Here is a 14,835-nt window from a genome sequence, read left to right on the forward strand (position 1 = left end):
GTGTTGCCTACTAGCACAGGAGTCTTTAACCCAGCTCATCATCACAATCACCCATGCTGGTTTAAAAAAAAGATTCCCACTATACATAGTATGTAAGTACATACTATAGATACACTTCTAAAAATTACATAAATCTATATGTACTGGAAGGCTTTCTGTATCAGTACTTAGAGATTTATCTAACTCTGATGCAATAAGCTCATCAGCAAAAGAGATAATATAGAAGGAAGACCATTAAAAACGTGCCCAACAACTCAAAATGTACCCATAATATGTTTCTAACAACAGGAAGATTCCCATCTATTAAGGACCTTCAAATGCAAGAAAATAGATAATAGATTTAATTCAGTAAGATTTCTTTTCCTTTCAGATACCACATGGTAGTGTTTAATAAACTCAACAGACATTCCTAAGAAAAATGCAATGGAAGAAAATAATGAATTTAACATAGATAACTGTTTCCTCCATAACCTAATTCATATTAAAATATGGCCTTATCAAATCTGCTTCATTATGTAAGTAGACACACTACAGAATTCCCTGGTGATTCTGGTATCAGTTCCTTTATATCAGATTACCAAATTTCAAAAATGGCAGCTATAAATGACAGGCTTCAGAACCTGGTTCTGGAATGACACTGCCTAGATAGGAATCCTGACAACAATTATTTGCCAACTATGAACTTGGGTAGCCTCATTTCCCAAATCTATAAAATGAAAGAAATAACCTACCTCCCAGAGTAGCTGTGAGGGTTAAATGAGGCAATAAATTTTAAGTGCAGACCAGCACTCAGGAGCAGTAGCCAGTACACTAAATGTTAGTTATCATGAACTCCCTAAATTTACCAATTAAAATTAAAAATTCCAAAAATTGATTTCATTAAACTGATAAGGGAAAATAAAGCTCTAGCGAGTGTTTTCTATGCCCAAAGCATATTTTTTAAATTTTTGAATGTTTTTAATTTTATTAATTTCAAAAAATTTGTAAACCACAGAGAATTTTTTGAGCCTGTCTCATTTTTAGTGAAGTCAACTGAACCAATTATAATGCTCGTTATTAAATTTCTAACAACATAAAACACATTTACATATCTTTTGCACTTCCCTAAATTAATACTACATTGCAGTAAAAATTCAAATTACTAGTTTGTATTCCTTTTCTAACATTTTTGAGGCTACATCATATTCTTCACATCTACCAATCACTCTGATCTGGAAGATAGTTCCCTGGAACAATGCTTCAATAACAATTCTTCCAAGAACATGTGACGACAGGAAAGTCATTTAGCTTATCACTCCTAAAATGAGATCGAACTAAATTCTATATAAACTGTTCCTATTCAATTTATACACCTGTGTAAAACAAACAGCCTACTATGTACCTAAGACCTTATTTAAGAACTTTCAATCATCAAATTACAGTACCTTTATTACAAGCATGACTTTATATAAAATTTTGAAAAAATTTTGAAAAGAAAGAAAAAAAACATTGTAAAAAATGAATACATCCATAGAAACTTCTGGAACAGTATGCGATTGCCTATATTTCAGATTAAGGTGTTATACAAAGGAAAATAAAATTTTACTTTTTTAGAAAAAGAAATCTTACTAAAAGCAGAAGAGATCCCAGATTTCACAAAAACATAAATTTAGAGAAACAAGATGCTCATTCTAAAGAACAGAATGGAAATCAATGAAACTAGACAACAAAATCTGTAAAATCAAAAGCTAGTTCTTTGCAGGGAAAAAAATGTCAATAAAACTGAAAGAACTCTGCCAAGCTAACCAAAGGAAACAAGAGGAAATTACCCAAAAGAGGGCATATTACTATATTCCTAAAGACATTGAAAGGATAAGCAAATAGCATAAACAGCTCTAAGCTTGTAAACTTGACAAAATAGCGGAAATAGACAAATTAGTTGGTAGTGGTGCTTATAAAATACCAAAACTCAGTCAAGAAGAAATAGAGAGCTGCCTCTCCCACCCAGACAGAGCAAATTCAAAGAGTTTAGGCCCAATAAGGCGTAAACTCAAAATCAGTAACAAACACTTACGTCTGATAAGGCCTAAACATGTCATAATGCCAAAAAACAAAGATAAGCTAAAACTTGAATGATCACAGATTTCTCATAAAATACAATGGAGGCGACAGAATGTTCAATAGTATCTTTAAAGTGAGGAAAGAAAAGAACTGCCAACCCAGAAGAGAATCCTTATCTAAGCAAAAGTTTTTTGGAATGAATTCAAAAATAATAGAGGGGGGGGGGGAGAGAGAAAGAGGGAGAGAGACAGAGAGATTTAGATGATGGAAAGCTAAGAGAATCTGACCTCCAGTAAGGGAAAAGTAAAACATTAAACAAAAGAAACCTCAAGGCTATATTACTACCACACAAAATACTCAGAGCATCAGAGCTAGGAATATTACAAGGAGTAAAAAGGGGCATTACATAATGTTATGATTTCATTCATCAAATTCTAAATGTATACTCACCTGATAAAAGAGCTCAAATTACACAAAGCAAAAATTGATACAACTGAAAAGAGAAAAGTCTGTAACTGGAACGCCACCACCATAGACCAACACTACCAACCAACAGGTCCTGATGACACTCCAGTATGTAGCCTGGCCACAGAATGTACAGTCTCCTCAAGTGGGCATTATGACATACACTGTGAGATCACATACTGGGTCATAAAACTAATCTTAACAAGTGAAAAAATTTCACTTAATACAAAATGTTTTCTGTTAAGAGGGTAATAAACTTAAAATCAGTAACAAAACAGTTAAAAGAAAAACAGGACCTCAAGCGTGGAAATTAAATACACCTTGAGATAACCCATGGGTTAATAAAGACATTTCAAGGGCAAAGAGAAAACAATATGAATTGTGTGAAAATAGAAATACAACATGAAATTTACAGGATTCTTACACAGAAATTAAGGCACTAAATCACAGTAGAAAGAAAACTCCAAAGAATAATCTAAACTCCCATCTTAAAAATCTAGAAAGAGAAAAGCAAATAAAACCAAAGCTAAATATAGAAGGAAATACTAAAGAACAGAATGGGAATCAATGAAACTAGACAACAAAATCTGTAAAATCAAAAGCTAGTTCTTTGCAGGGAAAAAAATGTCAATAAAACTGAAAGAACTCTGCCAAGCTAACCAAAGGAAACAAGAGCAAATTACCCAAAAGAGGGCATATCACTATATTCCTAAAGACATTGAAAGGATAAGCAAATAGCATAAACAGCTCTAAGCTCGTAAACTTGACAAAATAGCGGAAATAGACAAATTAGTTGGTGGTGGTGCTTATAAAATACCAAAACTCAGTCAAGAAGAAATAGAGAGCTGCCTCTCCCACCCAGACAGAGCAAATTCAAAGAGTTTAGGCCTAATAAGTCCAAAATTTAAAATCAATAACAAACACTTACGTCTGATAAGGCCTAAACATGTCATAATGCCAAAAAACAAAGATAAGCTAAAACTTGAATGATCACAGATTTCTCATAAAATACAATGGAGGTGACAGAATGTTCAATAGTATCTTTAAAGTGAGGAAAGAAAAGAACTGCCAACCCAGAAGAGAATCCTTATCTAAGCAAAAGTTTTGTGGAATGAATTCAAAAATAATAGAGAGCGGGGGGAGAGAGAGAGAGAGAGAGAGAGAGAGAGAGAGATAGAGAGACTTAGATGATGGAAAGTGAAGAGAATCTGACCTCCATTAAGGGAAATGTAAAACATTAAACAAAAGAAAGCTCAAGGCTATATTACTACCACACAAAATATTCAGAGCTTCAGAGCTAGGAAAATTACAAGGAGTAAAAAGGGGCATTACATAATGTTATGATTTCATTCATCAAATTCTAAATGTATACTCACCTGATAAAAGAGCTTCAAATTACACAAAGCAAAAATTGATACAACTGAAAAGAGAAAAGTCTGTAACTGGAACGCCACCACCATAGACCAACACTACCAACCACCAGGTCCTGATGACATTCCAGTATGTAGCCTGGCCACAGAATGTACAGTCTCCTCAAGTGGGCATTATGACATACACTGTGAGATCACATACTGGGTCATAAAACTAATCTTAACAAGTGAAAAAATTTCACTTCATACAAAATGTTTTCTGATAAGAGGGTAATAAACTTAAAATCAGTAACAAAACAGTTAAAAGAAAAACAGGACCTCAAGTGTGGAAATTAAATACACCTTGAGATAACCCATGGGTCAATAAAGACATTTCAAGGGCAAAGAGAAAACAATATGAATTGTGTGAAAATAGAAATACAACATGAAATTTACAGGATTCTTACACAGAAATTAAGGCACTAAATCACAGTAGAAAGAAAACTCCAAAGAATAATCTAAGCTCCCATCTTAAAAATCTAGAAAGAGAAAAGCAAATAAAACCAAAGCTAAATATAGAAGGAAATACTAAAGAACAGAATGGAAATCAATGAAACTAGACAACAAAATCTGTAAAATCAAAAGCTAGTTCTTTGCAGGGAAAAAAATGTCAATAAAACTGAAAGAACTCTGCCAAGCTAACCAAAGGAAACAAGAGCAAATTACCCAAAAGAGGGCATATCACTATATTCCTAAAGACATTGAAAGGATAAGCAAATAGCATAAACAGCTCTAAGCTCGTAAACTTGACAAAATAGCGGAAATAGACAAATTAGTTGGTGGTGGTGCTTATAAAATACCAAAACTCGGTCAAGAGGAAATATAGAGCTGCCTCTCCCACCCAGATGACAAACTGTGGCGGCTCAGGCTCAGACCTCAAGGAGGCACCGGCTTCCACTGCCTCAGCCCCTACAGCACGGCCATCAGCGCACTGCTGCCAAAAAGAACAAGGCACAGTGACAGTACGGGTGTCTGGGGCTGGAGGCGCAGCAGGGGGCATGGGAAGCAGGGTGGCGCAGGCTGGAGAGCTGGCTGAGCTGAGCGGGGAAGCTGTCACTAGGCGGTGCGGCATCCTCAGAGGGGGCCGTGTCTAACGGGGTTTACCCGCTGCTCAACACTGCCAATGGAGCAGTGAGGCCGACAGTGTTCAGCACACCTCCAGTGGACTTCCTGATTGCAGCTGGAGGATGCCACATCTCTATTCCCAGATGTCATGACTGGATACTGCCTGAACCATGCTGGCTTTGAGGCCTTGAACACACATGGAATTCAGCTCATCTCCCTAGCTGCACATAAATTCATCTCAGATATTGCCCACAATGCTCTGCAGTACCACAAAATGAAGGGAGTACACTTAACCATGGAGGAGTTGACCCCTGCCCTCAGTGAGTACAACATCAGTGTAAAGAAGCCACACTACTGACAGGATTGGTTTGAAGATGGCGGCATGAGAGGTGAGACAGAGGCCTCCTCCCAAAACCACATAGAGCATGAAAATATAATTAACACAACTAATCCTGAAAGAGCAAAAGGAAAGAAGGGTCTCTAGGAATGAAAGAATATTGGGAGAACTGTGTGACCAATCCAAACGAACAATATTCATATTAGAGGGGTACCAGAAGAAGAAGAGAAAGAAAAAGGCAAAGTGTCTTTGAGGAGGTAATTGCTGAAAACTTCCCCAATCTGGGGAAGGAGATAGTCTTTCAGGCCGTGGAGGTGCACAGATCTCTGAACACCAGGGACCCAAGGAAGACCACACCAAAACGTGTACTAATTAAAATGGCAAAGATCAAGGATAAGGACAGATTATTAAAAGCTGCCAGAGAGAGTAAACAGATCACACACAAAGGAAAACTCATCAGGCCATCAGCAGCCTTCCCAGCAGAAACCTTACAGGCCAGAAGGGAGTGGCATGATACATTTAATGCAATGAAGCAGAAGGGCCTCGAACCAAGAATATTCTACCTGGCAAGGTTATCATTTAAATTTGAAGGAGGGATTAAACAATTTCCAGATAAGCAAAAGCTGAGAGAATTTACCTCCCACAAACCATCTCTACAGTGTATTCTGGAGGGACTCCTATAGATGGAAGGGTTCTAAGGTGAAATAGCTGTCACCAGAGGTAATAAAAATGTACAGAATGCGATACCCAATATATAAAGAATGGAGGAGGAAGAAAAGGAGAGAGAGAAAAAAAGAACCTTTAGCTTGTGTGTGTAATAGCATACTAAGTGAGTTAAATTAGACTCTTAGATAGTAAGGATGTTACCCTTGAACATTTGGTCACCACGAATCTAAAGCCTGCAATAGCAATAAGTACATACCTATCCATAATCACCCTAAATGTAAATGGTCTGAATGCACCTGCACAAACATGACTCACAAATGACATGATCATATTCAAAATGGCCAGAATAAAATCCAAAATTTACTGCACATGCTAAAACAAACAACACACACATACACACGCCACTGGAGAATGTGACAAATTCTCAAGGAAAAGAAGGGACAGATGCCTATTTTGAGATGCCTCATGTTGTAATTATCACATAAAGACTTTAAAGCAACTATTATAACCATATTAAATGTGGTAATGCTTAATACTCTTATAAACTGGAAACACTAAACTTCTAGCAGAAAAATAAAAACTATAAAAAAAGTCCACATTGAGAAATTCAGAACTGAAAAATATAATTACCAAAAATGACAAAAGACATTGCATGGGCTCAACCACTGAACAGAGATGATAGAAGGGTGTGTAAACTTGAAGATAACAGAGCAGCAGAAATGATCTACACTGAAGAAAAGACAGGAAAAAACATTGGAAAAAATGAATACATCCTTAGAACCTTGTGGGACAGTATCAAAGTGTCTAAATTTCATATTATAAGGTGTTCTATGAAAGCAAAGAAAAAATCTTATTTTTTAGGTAAAATAATTCTTACTAAGAGCAGAAACTTTGACAAAAACGTAAATTTAGAGATTCAAGATGCTCAGCAAGCAGCAAACAGAGCAAATTCAAAGAGTTTAGGCCCAATAAGGCGTAAACTCAAAATCAGTAACAAACAGGTAGGCCTGATAAGCCTAAACATGTCATAATGCTAAAAAGCAAAGATAAACTAAAACTTGAATGATCAGAGAATTCTCATAAAGTACAATGGAGGCCAGAGAATGTTCAATAGTATCTTTAAAGTGAGGAAAGAAAAGAACTGCCAACCCAGAAGAGAATCCTTATCTAAGCAAAAGTTTTGTGGAATGAATTCAAAAATAATAGAGAGCGGGGGGAGAGAGAGAGAGAGAGACAGACAGAGAGATAGAAAGACTTAGATGATGGAAAGCTAAGAGAATCTGACCTCCATTAAGGGAAATGTAAAACATTAAACAAAAGAAAGCTCAAGGCTATATTACTACCACACAAAATATTCAGAGCTTCAGAGCTAGGAAAATTACAAGGAGTAAAAAGGGGCATTACATAATGTTATGATTTCATTCATCAAATTCTAAATGTATACTCACCTGATAAAAGAGCTTCAAATTACACAAAGCAAAAATTGATACAACTGAAAAGAGAAAAGTCTGTAACTGGAACGCCACCACCATAGACCAACACTACCAACCACCAGGTCCTGATGACATTCCAGTATGTAGCCTGGCCACAGAATGTACAGTCTCCTCAAGTGGGCATTATGACATACACTGTGAGATCACATACTGGGTCATAAAACTAATCTTAACAAGTGAAAAAATTTCACTTCATACAAAATGTTTTCTGATAAGAGGGTAATAAACTTAAAATCAGTAACAAAACAGTTAAAAGAAAAACAGGACCTCAAGTGTGGAAATTAAATACACCTTGAGATAACCCATGGGTCAATAAAGACATTTCAAGGGCAAAGAGAAAACAATATGAATTGTGTGAAAATAGAAATACAACATGAAATTTACAGGATTCTTACACAGAAATTAAGGCACTAAATCACAGTAGAAAGAAAACTCCAAAGAATAATCTAAGCTCCCATCTTAAAAATCTAGAAAGAGAAAAGCAAATAAAACCAAAGCTAAATATAGAAGGAAATACTAAAGAACAGAATGGAAATCAATGAAACTAGACAACAAAATCTGTAAAATCAAAAGCTAGTTCTTTGCAGGGAAAAAAATGTCAATAAAACTGAAAGAACTCTGCCAAGCTAACCAAAGGAAACAAGAGCAAATTACCCAAAAGAGGGCATATCACTATATTCCTAAAGACATTGAAAGGATAAGCAAATAGCATAAACAGCTCTAAGCTCGTAAACTTGACAAAATAGCGGAAATAGACAAATTAGTTGGTGGTGGTGCTTATAAAATACCAAAACTCGGTCAAGAGGAAATATAGAGCTGCCTCTCCCACCCAGATGACAAACTGTGGCGGCTCAGGCTCAGACCTCAAGGAGGCACCGGCTTCCACTGCCTCAGCCCCTACAGCACGGCCATCAGCGCACTGCTGCCAAAAAGAACAAGGCACAGTGACAGTACGGGTGTCTGGGGCTGGAGGCGCAGCAGGGGGCATGGGAAGCAGGGTGGCGCAGGCTGGAGAGCTGGCTGAGCTGAGCGGGGAAGCTGTCACTAGGCGGTGCGGCATCCTCAGAGGGGGCCGTGTCTAACGGGGTTTACCCGCTGCTCAACACTGCCAATGGAGCAGTGAGGCCGACAGTGTTCAGCACACCTCCAGTGGACTTCCTGATTGCAGCTGGAGGATGCCACATCTCTATTCCCAGATGTCATGACTGGATACTGCCTGAACCATGCTGGCTTTGAGGCCTTGAACACACATGGAATTCAGCTCATCTCCCTAGCTGCACATAAATTCATCTCAGATATTGCCCACAATGCTCTGCAGTACCACAAAATGAAGGGAGTACACTTAACCATGGAGGAGTTGACCCCTGCCCTCAGTGAGTACAACATCAGTGTAAAGAAGCCACACTACTGACAGGATTGGTTTGAAGATGGCGGCATGAGAGGTGAGACAGAGGCCTCCTCCCAAAACCACATAGAGCATGAAAATATAATTAACACAACTAATCCTGAAAGAGCAAAAGGAAAGAAGGGTCTCTAGGAATGAAAGAATATTGGGAGAACTGTGTGACCAATCCAAACGAACAATATTCATATTAGAGGGGTACCAGAAGAAGAAGAGAAAGAAAAAGGCAAAGTGTCTTTGAGGAGGTAATTGCTGAAAACTTCCCCAATCTGGGGAAGGAGATAGTCTTTCAGGCCGTGGAGGTGCACAGATCTCTGAACACCAGGGACCCAAGGAAGACCACACCAAAACGTGTACTAATTAAAATGGCAAAGATCAAGGATAAGGACAGATTATTAAAAGCTGCCAGAGAGAGTAAACAGATCACACACAAAGGAAAACTCATCAGGCCATCAGCAGCCTTCCCAGCAGAAACCTTACAGGCCAGAAGGGAGTGGCATGATACATTTAATGCAATGAAGCAGAAGGGCCTCGAACCAAGAATATTCTACCTGGCAAGGTTATCATTTAAATTTGAAGGAGGGATTAAACAATTTCCAGATAAGCAAAAGCTGAGAGAATTTACCTCCCACAAACCATCTCTACAGTGTATTCTGGAGGGACTCCTATAGATGGAAGGGTTCTAAGGTGAAATAGCTGTCACCAGAGGTAATAAAAATGTACAGAATGCGATACCCAATATATAAAGAATGGAGGAGGAAGAAAAGGAGAGAGAGAAAAAAAGAACCTTTAGCTTGTGTGTGTAATAGCATACTAAGTGAGTTAAATTAGACTCTTAGATAGTAAGGATGTTACCCTTGAACATTTGGTCACCACGAATCTAAAGCCTGCAATAGCAATAAGTACATACCTATCCATAATCACCCTAAATGTAAATGGTCTGAATGCACCTGCACAAACATGACTCACAAATGACATGATCATATTCAAAATGGCCAGAATAAAATCCAAAATTTACTGCACATGCTAAAACAAACAACACACACATACACACGCCACTGGAGAATGTGACAAATTCTCAAGGAAAAGAAGGGACAGATGCCTATTTTGAGATGCCTCATGTTGTAATTATCACATAAAGACTTTAAAGCAACTATTATAACCATATTAAATGTGGTAATGCTTAATACTCTTATAAACTGGAAACACTAAACTTCTAGCAGAAAAATAAAAACTATAAAAAAAGTCCACATTGAGAAATTCAGAACTGAAAAATATAATTACCAAAAATGACAAAAGACATTGCATGGGCTCAACCACTGAACAGAGATGATAGAAGGGTGTGTAAACTTGAAGATAACAGAGCAGCAGAAATGATCTACACTGAAGAAAAGACAGGAAAAAACATTGGAAAAAATGAATACATCCTTAGAACCTTGTGGGACAGTATCAAAGTGTCTAAATTTCATATTATAAGGTGTTCTATGAAAGCAAAGAAAAAATCTTATTTTTTAGGTAAAATAATTCTTACTAAGAGCAGAAACTTTGACAAAAACGTAAATTTAGAGATTCAAGATGCTCAGCAAGCAGCAAACAGAGCAAATTCAAAGAGTTTAGGCCCAATAAGGCGTAAACTCAAAATCAGTAACAAACAGGTAGGCCTGATAAGCCTAAACATGTCATAATGCTAAAAAGCAAAGATAAACTAAAACTTGAATGATCAGAGAATTCTCATAAAGTACAATGGAGGCCAGAGAATGTTCAATAGTATCTTTAAAGTGAGGAAAGAAAAGAACTGCCAACCCAGAAGAGAATCCTTATCTAAGCAAAAGTTTTGTGGAATGAATTCAAAAATAATAGAGAGCGGGGGGAGAGAGAGAGAGAGAGACAGACAGAGAGATAGAAAGACTTAGATGATGGAAAGCTAAGAGAATCTGACCTCCATTAAGGGAAATGTAAAACATTAAACAAAAGAAAGCTCAAGGCTATATTACTACCACACAAAATATTCAGAGCTTCAGAGCTAGGAAAATTACAAGGAGTAAAAAGGGGCATTACATAATGTTATGATTTCATTCATCAAATTCTAAATGTATACTCACCTGATAAAAGAGCTTCAAATTACACAAAGCAAAAATTGATACAACTGAAAAGAGAAAAGTCTGTAACTGGAACGCCACCACCATAGACCAACACTACCAACCACCAGGTCCTGATGACATTCCAGTATGTAGCCTGGCCACAGAATGTACAGTCTCCTCAAGTGGGCATTATGACATACACTGTGAGATCACATACTGGGTCATAAAACTAATCTTAACAAGTGAAAAAATTTCACTTCATACAAAATGTTTTCTGATAAGAGGGTAATAAACTTAAAATCAGTAACAAAACAGTTAAAAGAAAAACAGGACCTCAAGTGTGGAAATTAAATACACCTTGAGATAACCCATGGGTCAATAAAGACATTTCAAGGGCAAAGAGAAAACAATATGAATTGTGTGAAAATAGAAATACAACATGAAATTTACAGGATTCTTACACAGAAATTAAGGCACTAAATCACAGTAGAAAGAAAACTCCAAAGAATAATCTAAGCTCCCATCTTAAAAATCTAGAAAGAGAAAAGCAAATAAAACCAAAGCTAAATATAGAAGGAAATACTGAAGAGCAGAATGGAAATCAATGAAACTAGACAACAAAATCTGTAAAATCAAAAGCTCGTTCTTTGCAGGGAAAAAAATGTCAATAAAACTGAAAGAACTCTGCCAAGCTAACCAAAGGAAACAAGAGCAAATTACCCAAAAGAGGGCATATCACTATATTCCTAAAGACATTGAAAGGATAAGCAAATAGCATAAACAGCTCTAAGCTCGTAAACTTGACAAAATAGCGGAAATAGACAAATTAGTTGGTGGTGGTGCTTATAAAATACCAAAACTCGGTCAAGAGGAAATATAGAGCTGCCTCTCCCACCCAGATGACAAACTGTGGCGGCTCAGGCTCAGACCTCAAGGAGGCACCGGCTTCCACTGCCTCAGCCCCTACAGCACGGCCATCAGCGCACTGCTGCCAAAAAGAACAAGGCACAGTGACAGTACGGGTGTCTGGGGCTGGAGGCGCAGCAGGGGGCATGGGAAGCAGGGTGGCGCAGGCTGGAGAGCTGGCTGAGCTGAGCGGGGAAGCTGTCACTAGGCGGTGCGGCATCCTCAGAGGGGGCCGTGTCTAACGGGGTTTACCCGCTGCTCAACACTGCCAATGGAGCAGTGAGGCCGACAGTGTTCAGCACACCTCCAGTGGACTTCCTGATTGCAGCTGGAGGATGCCACATCTCTATTCCCAGATGTCATGACTGGATACTGCCTGAACCATGCTGGCTTTGAGGCCTTGAACACACATGGAATTCAGCTCATCTCCCTAGCTGCACATAAATTCATCTCAGATATTGCCCACAATGCTCTGCAGTACCACAAAATGAAGGGAGTACACTTAACCATGGAGGAGTTGACCCCTGCCCTCAGTGAGTACAACATCAGTGTAAAGAAGCCACACTACTGACAGGATTGGTTTGAAGATGGCGGCATGAGAGGTGAGACAGAGGCCTCCTCCCAAAACCACATAGAGCATGAAAATATAATTAACACAACTAATCCTGAAAGAGCAAAAGGAAAGAAGGGTCTCTAGGAATGAAAGAATATTGGGAGAACTGTGTGACCAATCCAAACGAACAATATTCATATTAGAGGGGTACCAGAAGAAGAAGAGAAAGAAAAAGGCAAAGTGTCTTTGAGGAGGTAATTGCTGAAAACTTCCCCAATCTGGGGAAGGAGATAGTCTTTCAGGCCGTGGAGGTGCACAGATCTCTGAACACCAGGGACCCAAGGAAGACCACACCAAAACGTGTACTAATTAAAATGGCAAAGATCAAGGATAAGGACAGATTATTAAAAGCTGCCAGAGAGAGTAAACAGATCACACACAAAGGAAAACTCATCAGGCCATCAGCAGCCTTCCCAGCAGAAACCTTACAGGCCAGAAGGGAGTGGCATGATACATTTAATGCAATGAAGCAGAAGGGCCTCGAACCAAGAATATTCTACCTGGCAAGGTTATCATTTAAATTTGAAGGAGGGATTAAACAATTTCCAGATAAGCAAAAGCTGAGAGAATTTACCTCCCACAAACCATCTCTACAGTGTATTCTGGAGGGACTCTTATAGATGGAAGGGTTCTAAGGTGAAATAGCTGTCACCAGAGGTAATAAAAATGTACAGAATGCGATACCCAATATATAAAGAATGGAGGAGGAAGAAAAGGAGAGAGAGAAAAAAAGAACCTTTAGCTTGTGTGTGTAATAGCATACTAAGTGAGTTAAATTAGACTCTTAGATAGTAAGGATGTTACCCTTGAACATTTGGTCACCACGAATCTAAAGCCTGCAATAGCAATAAGTACATACCTATCCATAATCACCCTAAATGTAAATGGTCTGAATGCACCTGCACAAACATGACTCACAAATGACATGATCATATTCAAAATGGCCAGAATAAAATCCAAAATTTACTGCACATGCTAAAACAAACAACACACACATACACACGCCACTGGAGAATGTGACAAATTCTCAAGGAAAAGAAGGGACAGATGCCTATTTTGAGATGCCTCATGTTGTAATTATCACATAAAGCCTTTAAAGCAACTATTATAACCATATTAAATGTGGTAATGCTTAATACTCTTATAAACTGGAAACACTAAATTTCTAGCAGAAAAATAAAAACTATAAAAAAAGTCCACATTGAGAAATTCAGAACTGAAAAATATAATTACCAAAAATGACAAAAGACATTGCATGGGCTCAACCACTGAACAGAGATGATAGAAGGGTGTGTAAACTTGAAGATAACAGAGCAGCAGAAATGATCTACACTGAAGAAAAGACAGGAAAAAACATTGGAAAAAATGAATACATCCTTAGAACCTTGTGGGACAGTATCAAAGTGTCTAAATTTCATATTATAAGGTGTTCTATGAAAGCATAGAAAAAATCTTATTTTTTAGGTAAAATAATTCTTACTAAGAGAAGAAACTTTGACAAAAACGTAAATTTAGAGATTCAAGATGCTCAGCAAGCAGCAAACAGAGCAAATTCAAAGAGTTTAGGCCCAATAAGGCGTAAACTCAAAATCAGTAACAAACAGGTAGGCCTGATAAGCCTAAACATGTCATAATGCTAAAAAGCAAAGATAAACTAAAACTTGAATGATCAGAGAATTCTCATAAAGTACAATGGAGGCCAGAGAATGTTCAATAGTATCTTTAAAGTGAGGAAAGAAAAGAACTGCCAACCCAGAAGAGAATCCTTATCTAACCAAAGTTTTGTGGAATGAATTCAAAAATAATAGAGAGCGGGGGGAGAGAGAGAGAGAGAGACAGAGAGAGAGATAGAGAGACTTAGATGATGGAAAGCGAAGAGAATCTGACCTCCATTAAGGGAAATGTAAAACATTATACAAAAGAAAGCTCAAGGCTATATTACTACCACACAAAATATTCAGAGCTTCAGAGTTAGGAAAATTACATGGAGTAAAAAGGGGCATTACATAATGTTATGATTTCATTCATCAAATTCTAAATGTATACTCACCTGATAAAAGAGCTTCAAATTACACAAAGCAAAAATTGATACAACTGAAAAGAGAAAAGTCTGTAACTGGAACGCCACCACCATAGACCAACACTACCAACCACCAGGTCCTGATGACATTCCAGTATGTAGCCTGGCCACAGAATGTACAGTCTCCTCAAGTGGGCATTATGACATACACTGTGAGATCACATACTGGGTCATAAAACTAATCTTAACAAGTGAAAAAATTTCACTTCATACAAAATGTTTTCTGATAAGAGGGTAATAAACTTAAAATCAGTAACAAAACAGTTAAAAGAAAAACA

The 14,835-nt window shown here is 37.7% G+C and overlaps 1 protein-coding gene across 15 annotated transcripts in view; it reads right to left on the minus strand.

The window, feature by feature from the left end:
• The window catches only part of LOC140849262 (serine/threonine-protein kinase TAO1-like), a 242,042-nt gene that overhangs the window by 116,839 nt on the left and 110,368 nt on the right, over positions 1 to 14,835 (minus strand). The gene's annotated exons all lie outside the window — the stretch shown is intronic.

The sequence above is a fragment of the Manis javanica genome, chromosome 4 (assembly GCF_040802235.1).
Source record: "Manis javanica isolate MJ-LG chromosome 4, MJ_LKY, whole genome shotgun sequence".
NCBI lineage: Eukaryota > Metazoa > Chordata > Mammalia > Pholidota > Manidae > Manis > Manis javanica.